This window comes from Balaenoptera physalus (genome assembly GCF_965194825.1).
Source record: "Balaenoptera physalus genome assembly, chromosome: 4".
Classification (NCBI taxonomy): Eukaryota; Metazoa; Chordata; class Mammalia; order Artiodactyla; family Balaenopteridae; genus Balaenoptera; species Balaenoptera physalus.
This window is the reverse complement of record NC_138891.1, coordinates 48,397,686-48,410,895: the sequence shown is the minus strand read 5'-3', so window position 1 is coordinate 48,410,895 and position 13,210 is coordinate 48,397,686. Positions and strand designations below refer to the sequence as shown.

Here is a 13,210-nt window from a genome sequence, read left to right as displayed (position 1 = left end):
TCATTGAAAAGGATAGATAGGTAGACATTTAAAAGTATAATGATTAAGACTATATAGGGGGGCTTCCCTGGTGGCTCAGTGGTTAAGAATCTGCCTGCCAATGCAGGGGACACGGGTTCGAGCCCTGGTCTGGGAAGATCCCACATGCCGCGGAGCAACTAGGCCCGTGAGCCACAACTACTGAGCCTGCACGTCTGGAGCCTGTGCTCCGCAACAAGAGAGGCTGCGACGGTGAGAGGCCCGCGCACCGTGATGAAGAGTGGACCCCGCTTGCCACAACTAGAGAAAGCCCTCGCACAGAAACGAAGACCCAACACAGCCAAAAAAAAAAAAAAAAAAAAAAAGACTATATAGGAAACCAAAATATTATAAACGTAGTGGTAATTAAAAAGCATTATACTCAGAAATAACTAATTTTCTTGTCAACTGCATTATTATGAACTTTCATCAAATCTTTTACCGTGGTCATTTTTAAGTCTTTTGTCATTTACAGACAGTTCTGGGTGTACTCTGATGATTTTGCAAACATGTTCCTATAAAAGGGTTTCATCTTCAAGAAATTCATGGAAAAGACTCTGACAAGTACAGGTTTCTGGTAACTGACTGTACTGCTGAACTGAATGAATAAGCATTTTCAGAACTCTGATGAAAAACTGATGAACTCATAAAAGTGCTAACAAAAGATCAAGATAAAAAAAACAATTAATTACATGGGACTGAGTGAACTGATGAGGATGAGTATAATTTTTGTGACTTTCTGTCTGAATTAAAAAAAAAAAGCATTATATAAAACAATATGCTGTTTTATAATTTTAATTAAATAAAATATAACTATGCAGATCAGAAATAGATCGTAATATGCAAAAGTGGAAATAGTTGCTGTGCTAAATGAAGGAGTTGTTAGTGAAAATTTTTTTCAGATATTATTATTGTCGCTACTTTGTTTTCTGTTTGTTTGACTCTTAGTTTCATTGATATTTTAAATTAATAAACAACATTAATTTCATGTAAAAAATTGAGGTTTAATTGACATATAATATTAGGTTCAAGTGTACAACATAATGATTTTATATTTATATATATTGTGAAATGATCACTGCAATAAGTCGAATTATCATCCATCACCATACAAAGTTACAAACTTTTTTCCTTCATTTGATGAGAACGTTTAAGATTTACTCCCTTTGTGATTTTCAAAGAAATAATACAATATTGACTACAGTCATCATACTGTACATTACATCCCCATGACTTATTTATTTTATAACTGTAAGTTTGTACCTCTTTATCCTCTTTACTCACTTGCCCCACCTGCCACCCACTTCTGCTCTGGCAGCTACCAATCTGTTCTCTGTATTATGAGTTTGGGTATTTTTTCTGTTTTGTTTGTTCATTTGTTTTATTTCTTAGAGTCCACGTGTAAGTGAAATCACGTGGTATTTGTCTTTCTCTGTCTGGTTTATTTCACTTAGCCTAATACCCTCAAGGTCCATCAGTGTTGTCACAAATGGCAAGATTTCATTCTTTGTTAGGGCTTAGTAGTATTCCATTGTATATGATACCACATCTTCTTTATCCATTCATCTATCAATGAACACAGATTATTTCCATATCTTGACTATTATAAATAATACTGCAATTACAGTGGGGTTGCCGAGATCTTTTTGAGTTAATGTTTTTATTTCCTTTGGACAAATACCCATGAGTAGAATTGCTGGATCATATGGTAGTTCTATTTTTAACTTTTTCAGGAACCTCCAAACTGTTTTCCATAGTGGCTGCACCAATTTACATTTCACCAACAGTACACAAGTTTCCCTTTTCTCCACATCCTCACCAATACTTATTTCTTGTCTTTTTGATAAAGCCATTCTAACAGGTGTAAGGTGGTATCTTATTGTGATTTTGATGTGCATTTCCCTGATGATTAGTGATGTTCAGCATCTTTTCATGTGCCTATTGCCCATCTGTATGTCTTCTTTGGAAAAGTGTCTGTTCTGGTCCTCTGCTCATTTTTTAATTGGATTTTCTTCTGCTCTTGATTTGTATGAGTTCCTTATATATTTTCAATATTAACCTCTTATCATATATATGATTGGCAAATACTTTCTCCCATTTCATAGGTTGCCTTTTTCTTTTGTTGATGGTCTCCTTTAACTGGGCAGAAACTTTTTAGTTTGATGTAGTTCCACTTGTTTATTTTTGCTTATGTTGCCTTTGCTTTTGGAGTCATACCCAAAAAATCACTGCCAAGACCAATGTCACTTATGTTTTCTTCTAGAAGGTTTATGGTTTCAGGTCTTACATTCAAATCTTTAATCCATTTGACCTAATTCTTGTATATGGTGTAAGATAGTGATCTAGTTTCATACTTTTGTGTGTTGCTGTCCAATTTTCCCAACACCATTAACAGAAACTGTTTTTCCCCATTGTGTATCCTTGGTCCTTTGTCACAAATTAATTGATCATATATGCATGGGTTTATGTCTGAGGTCTCTATTCTGTTCCATTGATCTATGTATCTGTTTATATGCCAATACCATACTGCTTTGATTACTATAGCTTTGTAATATAGTTTGAAATCAGGGAGCATGGTGCTTCCAGCTTTGTTCTTGTTTCTCAAGATTGCTTTGGCTATCTCAGATCTTTTGTAGTCCATACAAATTTTAGAATTGCTCTATTTCTGTAGAAAGTGTCATGGAATTTTGATAGGGATTGCAATGAATCTGTAGATAGCTTTGGGTAATACGGACATTTTAACAATGTTAAATGTTAACATCGTTAACATTTTATCTTTTATCTATTTTTATCTTTTTATCTTTTTGGTTAAATTTATTTGTAGGTATTCAGTGCAATTGTAAATGGTACTGTTTTCTTAATTTCTCTTTCTGATAACTCATTTTAGAGTATAGAAATGCAACCAATATTTGTATACTGATTTTGTTCCCTATAACTTAGCTGGATTTGTTTATTAGTTCTAACAGTTTTTTTGGTAGAGTCTTCAGGGTTTTCTACATATAAAATCATGTCATCCACAAATAGTGACAGTTTTACCTCTTCCTTTCCAGTATGGATGCCTTTTATTTCCTTTTCTAACCTAATTCTTGTGACTAGGACTTCCAATATTATGTTGAATAAAAGTGGCAAAGGTGGGCACACTTCTCTTGTTCTGGATTTTAGAGCTGAAAGCTTTTCACCTTTCAGTATGACGTTAGCTGTGGGCTTGTCATGTATATGTTTAGGAACGTTCCCTCTATACCTACTTTATTGAGTTGATTTTTTTAACCATAAATGGGTTTTGAATTTTGTCAAATGCTTTTTCTGCATCTATTGAGATGATCATATGATTTTTATCCTTCATTTTGTATCATGTTGATTGATTTGCAGATGTTGAATCATCCTTGCATACCTGGAATAAATCCCACTTGATCATGATGTATGATCCTTTTTATGTATTGTTGAATTCAGTTTGCTAGTATTTTGTTGAAGATGTTTGCATCTATGTTCATCAGGCATATTGGCCTATAATTTTCTTTCTTTGTGGTGTCCTTGTCCATTTTAGGTATCAGAGTAATGCTGGCCTTGTAAAATGAGTTTGGAAACATTCCCTTCTATTCAATTTTTTCAAAGAATTTGAGGAGGATAGGTATTAAATCTTTTTTGAATGTTTGGTAGAATTCATCAGTAAAACTGCCTAGTCCTGGACTTTGTTTTTTGAAAGGTTTTTGATTACTGTTTCATTCTCCTTACTAGTAATCAATCTATTCAGATCTTCTATTTCTTCATGATTCAGTCTTGAAAGACTGTATGTTTCTACAAATTTATCCATTTCTTCTAGGCTGTCCATTTTAATGGCATACAGTTGCTTGTAGTAGTTTCTTATGATCCTTTGTTTATTGTGGTATCATTTGTAATTTCTCCTCTTTCATTTCTGATTTTATTTATTTTGGCCCTATTTTTTTTCTTAGTGAGTCTAGCTAAAGGTTTGTCAATTTTGTTTATCTTTTCGAAGAACCAGCTTTTAGTTTTACTGATTTTTTTAAATTGTCTTTTTAGTTTCTGTTTAATTTATTTCTGCTCTAATCTTTATTATTTCCTTCCTTCTACTAACTTTGGGCTTCAATTGTTTTTCTTTTTCTAGTTCCTTTAGGTATAAAGTTGTTCATTTATTTGAGATTTTTGTTAGCTGAGGTAGGTCTGTATCACTATGAACTTCCCTCTTAGAACTGCTTTTGCTGCATTACATAGATTTTAGTATGTTGTATTTCCATTTTCATTCGTCTTAAGGTATTTTTTAAATTTCTCCTTTGCTTTCTTCATTGACCTATTGGTTGTTCAGTAGCATGTTGTTTAATCTCCACATATTTGTGATTTTTTGCAGTTTTCTCCTTGTAATTGGTTTCTGCTTTCATATTATTATGGTTGGAAAAAATGCTTGAAATGATCTTCTTAAATCTATTGAGACTTGTTTTGTGGCCTAAAATATAATCTATCCTAAAGAGTGTTCCATGTACATTTGAGAAGAATATGCACTTTGCTGCTTTTGGATGAAATGTTCTCTATACATCTATTAAATTCATCTGGTCTAATGTGTCATTTAAGGCAAATGTTTCCTTATAGATTTTCAGCCTGGATGATCTATCCATCGACATAAGGGGGTATTAAAGTCCTCTATTCTTATTATATTGCTGTCAATTTTGCCCTTAGGTTTGTTAATATTTACTTTATATATTTAGGTGCTCTGATTTTATGTGCATAAATATTTACATATGTTATATCTTCTTATTCAATTGACCCCTTTATCATTATGCAATGCCCATCTTTGGGGCATTAAAAAACTCTATTTTGTCTGATGTAATTATAGCTACCCCAGCTTTCTTTTAGTTTCCATTTGCATAAAACATCTTTTTCCTTCTGTTCACTTTGAGTCTGTGTGTCCTTACATCTGAAATGAGTCTCTTGTAGGCAGCATTTAGATGGATCTTTTTTTGTTTTTTAATCCATTCAGCCACTTTGTGCTTTGATTGGAGCATTTATATTTAAAGTAATTATTGATAGTTATGTACTTATTGCCATTTTGTTAATTGTTTTCTATTTTGAAGTTCCTCTCTGTTTTGTTCTTCTTTTGCTCTATTCCTTTGTGGTTGGATGACTTTCTTTAGTGTTATGTTAAGATTCCTTTCTAATTGTTTTTTTGTGTATAGGTTTTTTTTCTTTGAGGTTCACATATGACAGCCTGTGTTTGTGTGTGTGTGTGTATACTGAGATATATAGATAGATAGATAGATATAGATATAGATATCAGTCTTTCATAAGTTGATACCAAGTTTGAACATATTCTAAAACTCCACATTTTTACTCTCTTCCAACACATTTTGTTTTTGATGTCATATTTCACTGTATATCCCTTAACTAATTATTGTAGTTATTGTTATTGTTACAACTTTTCTCTTTTAAACTTCATACTAGCTTTATATGATTAATCTACTACCTTTACTATATATTTACCTTTACCAGTGAGAATTTTACTTTCACATGTTTTCTTGTTATGAATTAGTGCCCTTTTTTTTCAGCTTAAAGAATCCCCTTTAGAGCTGTTACAGTGGAGGATTACTGGACTGAATGTCAATATTATGACATAGTATGAGTGTGTTTCATGTGTGGTAATTGCAGTCATTGTTGCTTTTGTTGTGGTCATCCATGTACAATGCTTGGTGTCAGTCTATTTATCTCTTGTAAAAATAAAATACAGTGTGTGTGTGTGAAAAAAAGATATTACGAGAAGAAAAAAAAAAGGGAATGACAAATAAAAAAAAAAAACAATCCCCTTTAAAATTTCTTGTAAGGTCAGTTTAGTGGTGATTAACTCCTTTAGCTTTGCTTGTCTGAAAAACTCTGTCTCTCCTTCAATTTTGGATGATAAATTTGCTGGGTAAAGTATTCTGCTTGGAAGTTTTTTTATTTCAGCACTTTGAATATATCGTGCTACTCTCTTCTGGCCTGCAAAGTTTCTGCTGATAGTCTTATGGGGGTTTCCTTGTATGTAATAAGTATTTTTACCTTTATCATTAACTTATGATATCTTAATTATAATGTGTTTTGGTGTGGATCTCTTTGGTTTCATCTTATTTGGAACTCTCTGTGATTCCTAGACCAGCATACCTGTTTCCTTCCCCAGGTTAAGGAAGTTTTCAACCATTATTTTTTTCAAATAAGAATTTTCTGCTCCCTTTCTCTCTCTCTCTTCTCCTTCTCCGACCCCTATAATGCAAATGTTTTTCCACTTGATGTTGTCCCATAGGTCCATTAGGCTATCTTCAATTTTTAAATTTCTTTCCTTTTTGGGGAGGGTGCTGCTCTGTTTAAGTGAGTTCCACTGCCCTGTCTTCCAGGTTGCTGTTCTGTTCTTTGTTTCATCTAGTCAGCTGTTGAAGCCCTCTAGTGTATTCTTTCAGTTTGGTTGTTGTTTTCTTCAGTTTGGTGACTTCTGTTTGGTACTTCATTACATTTTCTGTCTCTTTGTTGAAGTTCTCACTGTGTTCATCCATTCTTCCCCCCAGTTTGGTGAGCATTTTTATGACCAGTACTTTGAACTCTTTATCAGGTAGATTACTTATCTCCATTTCAGTCCTTTTTCTGAGGTTTTATCTTATTCTTTCTTTTGGAACATATTCCTCTGTTTCCTCATTTTGCTTGACTCTGTGTTAGTTTTTATGTATTAGATGCAACAACTACCTTTCCCAGTCTTAAGGATTGGCCTTGTATAGGAGATGAACCTTTCTAGCTCAACCTTGTCCTAGCTCTTGGCTTTCTCTCAAACATTTTGATTGTCTGAGCAGCCTAATTTATTCTTGATAGGTCCCATTTGTTGAGCATGTGTGAAGAGGAGAAATCTCAGTCAGCCTGTTGAAAGCCAGACACTCAGGCAGCATTTTTTTAAGTATGCCAACATATACAGTCCTATGAATGGCACCTCATTTGTAAGCCCTGCTGGCCTCCAGACCAGGTGATCTGGAAGTGTCCCATGGGTTACAGTTGCAAAAATTGGGGCTCTAGATGAGTATATAAGCTCCTTTCTGGGATGTACTAGTGAGCTGTAGTGAGGCCAAGGGAGAACACAAAGATGGCTCCTCCAGCCTCATTCCTGAGAGCACCTCTGTAGCCTCTAGATGTGTGGCAAACATGAAGCCTGACCCACAAGCTGATGCTCTGGGACAAATAAATAGGCCTTTTTCACAGGCAGACTTGGGGTGTGTTTCAGTCTGATGTCTGTGCAGTGCCCTGGGACTGGTAGCCTGCCAAGAACTGTCTCTCCAATTGTTTCGGTCCTGTGGGGCCCAGAAATGCAAGCTCCAGCTACCAGAGCCAGGCAATCAAGGAACGTTTCCTGTGTGGATCACGTTTGCCTACAGCCTTAGTGAGGCAGCAGGGGAGTGCAGGGTCAAGGCATGCCCACCAGCTTTATCGAGGCAGTGAGAGAGCACAGGGTTGGGGAGGACCCACTGTTTTTTGCAAGGGAGTGGGAGAGCACAGGCATGGGGCACACCCGCAGGCTCTAGTGGGGAAGCTGGAGAGGGCTGTGATTGCACATGCCTGCGATGCTAGCAAGGTAGAGGGAGAGTGCAAAAAGAGAGAGCTGCGGGTCAGGCCCCTGACCCTAATGCTTTAAGATTAGCAAATGAACCTCCTTCACATTCAGCCTACAAGCTTTTCAAGCTGCTGCTTTTGCGTTGGGTCCCTGGGAACGTTAGTTTGCACACAAGCCCTCTAAGAGAGGAATCTCAGTTCCCTGCAGCCCTTTGGGTCTCCTGGATGTAAGCCCCATTGGTTTTCACAGCCAGACGTTTCGGGGGCTCTTCTCTCCGGTGCAGGTCCCAGGGGTTAGGGTGCCTGATGTGGTGCATGACAGCTTCATTTCTCAGGGAAAAGCTCCGTATTTGTGAGATCCCTACAGATTGGAGCTCTCTGTGCAGGGGGTGGGGTTTCTGGTGAGAATGTGTCTCTCCCTCTCCTACCTGTCTCGATGTGGCTCTTTTATCCTTTGTTGTGGAGGAGCTGCTCAGCTAGTTTTCAGGTCTCTTTCAGAGGGACTTGTTCCATATGTGTGTCCATGGGAGGAGGTGAATTCAGGATCTTCTACACAGCCATCTTGAACTTCCTCTCAAGACTGGTGGAAGGATTATTTTAGATTAGTATACTTTGTCTTCAAGAAGGAAAGTCCAATGTATTATATGTACATGGGTGGGTGGTGAGGAGTGAAGGGCACAGTCAAAGGCAAGGATTCTGGGAAACTAAAGGCAACTATTAGGATGTTGGATGCCAGGAGTTGGAGTTGAACTAGAGAACAGAATGAGAAGGAGCAGAATAACACAAGACAAATGTTTCTATTTCACAATTTTTATTTGAGCTGAACTTAATCCTGAGGTAACTCGATTCTTCTTATTTATTTGAAAATTTGCTCTACTTTATTTCTAAGTAAAAACATTGATAGTCCCTTTGTTTTCACTCAAAATGTTCCTGGAAACTAGAGCATAAAGAATGTTTATGAAGCAGGTTATGATTTCCTTTAGGAACAGTTCTGAAACTGAATATAGAATATCTGACCCAGGACTCAGCATTAGATACATCATAAATATGACCAGCCATGTCTCATGACGATTAAGAAATTACTATAAATACCTATCATATAACATATAAAATTATAATACCAATTCTATAAAATGGTCATGGATAAACCAAACACCTCTTTAATACAAAGGACTCCAACAAACTATACGTTTAGAGGGGAACATTTAAAGATGTATGTTTCATTGGCCACTGATCTTTTCCGTGGTCCACCTGCTTATCTGAAGTGTTTGAGTTACTGAAGGCAGTGAGCTAGTGAAAAGCTGCCTGAACCAGGCAGCAGAAGATTTGGGAAATTCGCTTCACTTCTGAGTCTCACTTACGGTCCCTTTCCATTCATTCTAACATTCTATGGAACTAAACTATTTTCTAAAATTAATATGTTAGCTATAATAAACATTAAGCAACAAATTCAAAATAATTTCTTGTGCCATCTTAGAATTTGGAAGAGTTTAGAGTATGCTGGATGGTCCTACTTTAGAAGGTTAAAGAAGTTTGAAATGATAATTTCTGTTTCTTTAGCTACACATCCGGTGGCAAGTAGAACCTTCTAAATCATTTCCTCCATTATCAGAGTGTGCTCACAAAGTATTTACCAGTGGTGCTGATGGTGTGGTTTCTGTTATTGAAAAGCATTTTACTTTTCATCTAATCATCTACTTTCCCCTTTACTCTCCTCTAACTCCTTAAATAGTTCAAAGTTACCCACGTGGCAGCTTAGAGACAGACCAAAGCAAGGCACCAAGACACATTGAGTGGGGTTTCAATTGCTTTGTTAAGCGTTTAGCCACAGGCTTACCTTGTTAATCTGCTAACAATTACCACCAGGTCATTAGCAAAATCTTGTAAAAAGGAGTTATAAAAACATCTCTCACAGAATCCTCAAAAAGACAGAATACCTTGAATGTAGCTTCCTTTACCCCTGGAAACAGGCAGGTACAGGTGGCATGCAGGAAGCCTGTGTGCTAATTAGGTGCTAGCCAAAAGGCAGAGATAAAGAGTGAAGTTTCCTATAGAGAAAAAAAGATAGTTGATTTCAGCAGTTTTCATGTGAAAAGGTTAAAACTCGTTTATTAATACCGAAACGCCATTTAAAATTTTATTTACTTATTTTTAATTGAGTATAATTGACATACAGCATCATATTAGTTTCAGAGGTACAATATAATGATTTGATATATGCATTTATTTGAAATGAGCACTACAATGTCTAGTTAACGTCCATCACCACACCTAGTTATATATTTTTAAAATATGATTTAAAATTCATCATCTTAAGTGTTGATTTCTCTTGCAAATTAAAAAATATTGAATTCAATTTGTAAAGAGATTTAAATGAAAAATTTGCTCTAGGATCCTGAACATTATTCATTTAAAGTCATCTATTTTTATAAATTAGCTGTATCTCTTGACTATAATTTTCTTGCCTTCCCCTATTTTGAAAATGAACAAATTTTGTTAGAATGACAAATTTACTAAAACTGGAGAGAATACTAAGGCTCCCAAATGTTGCCTTAGCCCTTCTCAAATGTAAGATCTTGAAGCTCTTTCATTTCTTCCTGTCTTAGGAATAAAACATTAAACTGGTGAAATTCCTCAAGATTTACATTTTTTTAAATTTTACATACTATATTGTTAAATATATGGCATACAGAAATATAATTACATACTATTTTTTAAATGCTAGAAACAAAAATAAGATAGAACTTAAAACAGAGCTAGCAAGACCAGTATGAATAGCTCATCTATTTCAAGCTCTGCCCAAAGGCAATGTTATGTAAATTCAATTTATAGACCTTGAATAGCCTCCCCAATGTTGGCCTTTGAAAAGCTCTACACTGATATTTTCAAGAAACTAGCAGCACACTCCAACCTGAAAGAGTAATACTGTGAAGACGCCGCCATTAGTGATTTTATGTACTTCTACATACCCTTCTTGAATTTGAAAAAATGGATAAGTTCAGGTAATAATTTTTGTTCTCTTTCAAGTTTTATGACTGCAATATTGAGTTGTGTTTTATGACCTACATTTATTATATTCTGTGGAGTCAGCCAGCAGCTTTAGGCAAAGAATACCTTTGGAGTCTGAAATCAGACTTTGGGAAGAAATCAGAGGTTTAAAATGAGTAATCATGTATTCTGGAAGCAAAGGAATTTTCCAAAGATTTTAAAAAACAACCAAATACTGCATACTGTGTAATATATGAGCAATAATTTCCCAGTCCTCTAGACAGTTTCTTTTTCTTTTGTGTCTAGGATAATTATCTATTCATGTATGGGCAAGGATTGTTGCTATAAAACTTAATTTCTTCCAGAGCAGTTTGGGTAGTTTTTTTTGGAGGAAGAGTTTGTTTAGCAAATTGTACACTGACAACGGTGAGGAATTTTTAGTTACGAGGAATTCTGACAAGGTCACAGGAATTACCCAGTCTCAGTTTCCAGTCTCGAGTCACATTGAAAGAGTGAAATTTAAACAGTGGTAAATTCAATAACAAGTAACGTTACGTAATATTTACATGACAGGACAAAAACTAAAACTTCAGACCTTTTTCTCTTTAAATTAGGTTCTCACGCTAATGGACCAGATATAATTTGTTTATATAACTTGCTTAAAAAGAATGAGAACCTGGCTTCTATAGGAGAAAGAGATCGAAAGAAGAAGATTGTGACCTGGCTTATAATCCTGTTGCGCTCCTAGCTTTCTAGAAGGTCCTAGAGCTATCACAGTACTTTGATAAGCTTTGCTTTCTTTATTTACCAGTATGTGAGCCAAATACTTAACCTGGCTGTGATGAGACAGTAAATGAAAGCATTTAAAAAATATAATGTAAGTTATCGTTTATTAGGGAAAAGCACATGCCAGGCACACTTAGTTTTCATGGTAGTATAAACGTCACAGGGTAGCTAGGTTGTAAATTTGGTTTCTTTTATGGCTTTTAACACTAAAAACTTTCTGCACCGGGGGCTGTCTTTAAGTTGTATTTGTGGCTAAACAGATCTACCCTCATTTTGAGTACTCACTGGCCATTATTGATAGTGATAACTAAAATCTGGTTGAAGTATCTCAAAAAGTATGCAGTATGTGATAAATTCCATGACATTACTGAGGCACTTAAGAAATAATTTACTTTTTTAGAATTTAGGTCAAGAGCAGAAGCAAAATTATCATTTATGCATAACCTCAATTTTTTTCCCTCAAGTACATAGAAAGAACAAATGTACTATGGATTTTCTTTGAAGAGGTTTGTAGTTATTACGTTTGTTTTACTTGTTTTTACATAGGGAACATTTGTTGGCCTTTAAAATGTAACTTAGCAGTGTAACTGATGTATTTTTGCCAACAATAGAACAAATACATATGACAAAGTAAATGCATACTCATTTCAGCCTGTAAGATTTGTTTTAAAATTATTCTATTTGCAGCCAGGGAAAACATATGAGATCATTTCTTTCCCCTCTGCCAAAGACAAGCTGATTTCCCCAACCCACGTGTACACTTGAGCGGTAAGTCTAGCATGCTAGCGCGCTCGAGTTTCCGGACTTGTGTCTTGCCGTCTGCGAGGACACACGCATCCGTGATAGTACACTGGATGGGGCAAGACTCAGTAGACAAGGCACCTCCGGTTCACAAGAAAATCGTGCTGACCTTGTAGCTATCCCGTGTGCCTGCCGCATCTGCCCACTGGACAGGGAAAGAAAGGGTGCTTGGTGGAGTGTACACAGCTGTTCCTATCCACTCTCTCCCACTTTATACACTGTACTCCTCTCCCCACGTGCGTTCCAAGGGCAGGACCACAAACATACACACACACACACACACACACACACACACACACACACACACCCCCGTATCTCTCCCAGCCGTCAGCCGGGACGCGTCTCCAGCGCACTCCGACCTCCCCGCCGCTGGCTCCGCGGCCTCTCCCCGCCACCAGCACTCCACGTGGGCGTACCCCGGCGCCAGGCGGCCGCGCGGCCCACGGAGCCCCTCACCGGCCCCCGCGCTCGAGGGAAGGCGCGGCCCCGGGGTCGGACGGACAAAGCGGACGTCCAATCGAGCCCGGCACTGCCTCCCCGAAGGGAGGGAGCGGCGGCTCTGACGGGCCCAATGAGCGGGGAGCCCGAGTGGGACTTCCTCCCGGAATCCCGTTGGCCAGAATAGCGGGGCTGTGGGTGACACGTAAGTTAGGTGGGAGGCGGCGGCGGCCGAGGCTCCGCAGCCCCGTCAGTGACACCGGCCCGCCGTCCCCCAAACCCGGCCGGGGCAGCCGGCCCCCACCCAGCTACTCACCCCCGCGGGCCGCGCGCCGAGGCGCCGCCTGGAGCCCGGCTCCCTTTGTTGGGCGCGCACCCCCTCCTTTTGGTGGCAACAAAGTCGCGCCGTGGGAGCCGCCGCGAGGGGGCGGGGAGCGGCAGAGGCGGGACTCCGAGCGCCGCCGGGGGCAGCCGGGCCAAAAAGTGGGGAGGAGGGAACAAGGCAGGCGGCATCTGCGGACCGGCGCGAGGACAGCCCGCTCAGAAGTATGCGGAGGGCCCCCTCCCGGGCCCAGGCACTCGCGGAGACACAGCCTCGCCAAAGTTTGGC

General features: G+C 38.1%; 1 long non-coding RNA gene across 5 annotated transcripts in view; it reads right to left on the bottom strand.

Moving 5' to 3' along the window:
- LOC309659148 overlaps positions 1–12,960 on the bottom strand; it is a 122,918-nt gene extending 109,958 nt beyond the window's left edge. For 4 of the 5 annotated variants that reach the window (XR_014262620.1, XR_014262621.1, XR_014262622.1 and 1 more), the window contains exon 1: positions 8,016–12,960. This is a non-coding gene — a long non-coding RNA (uncharacterized lncRNA). The remainder of the gene's footprint in view (positions 1–8,015) is intronic. The other variant, XR_014262623.1, reaches the window with a different exon arrangement.
- Positions 12,961–13,210: the final 250 nt, after the last annotated feature.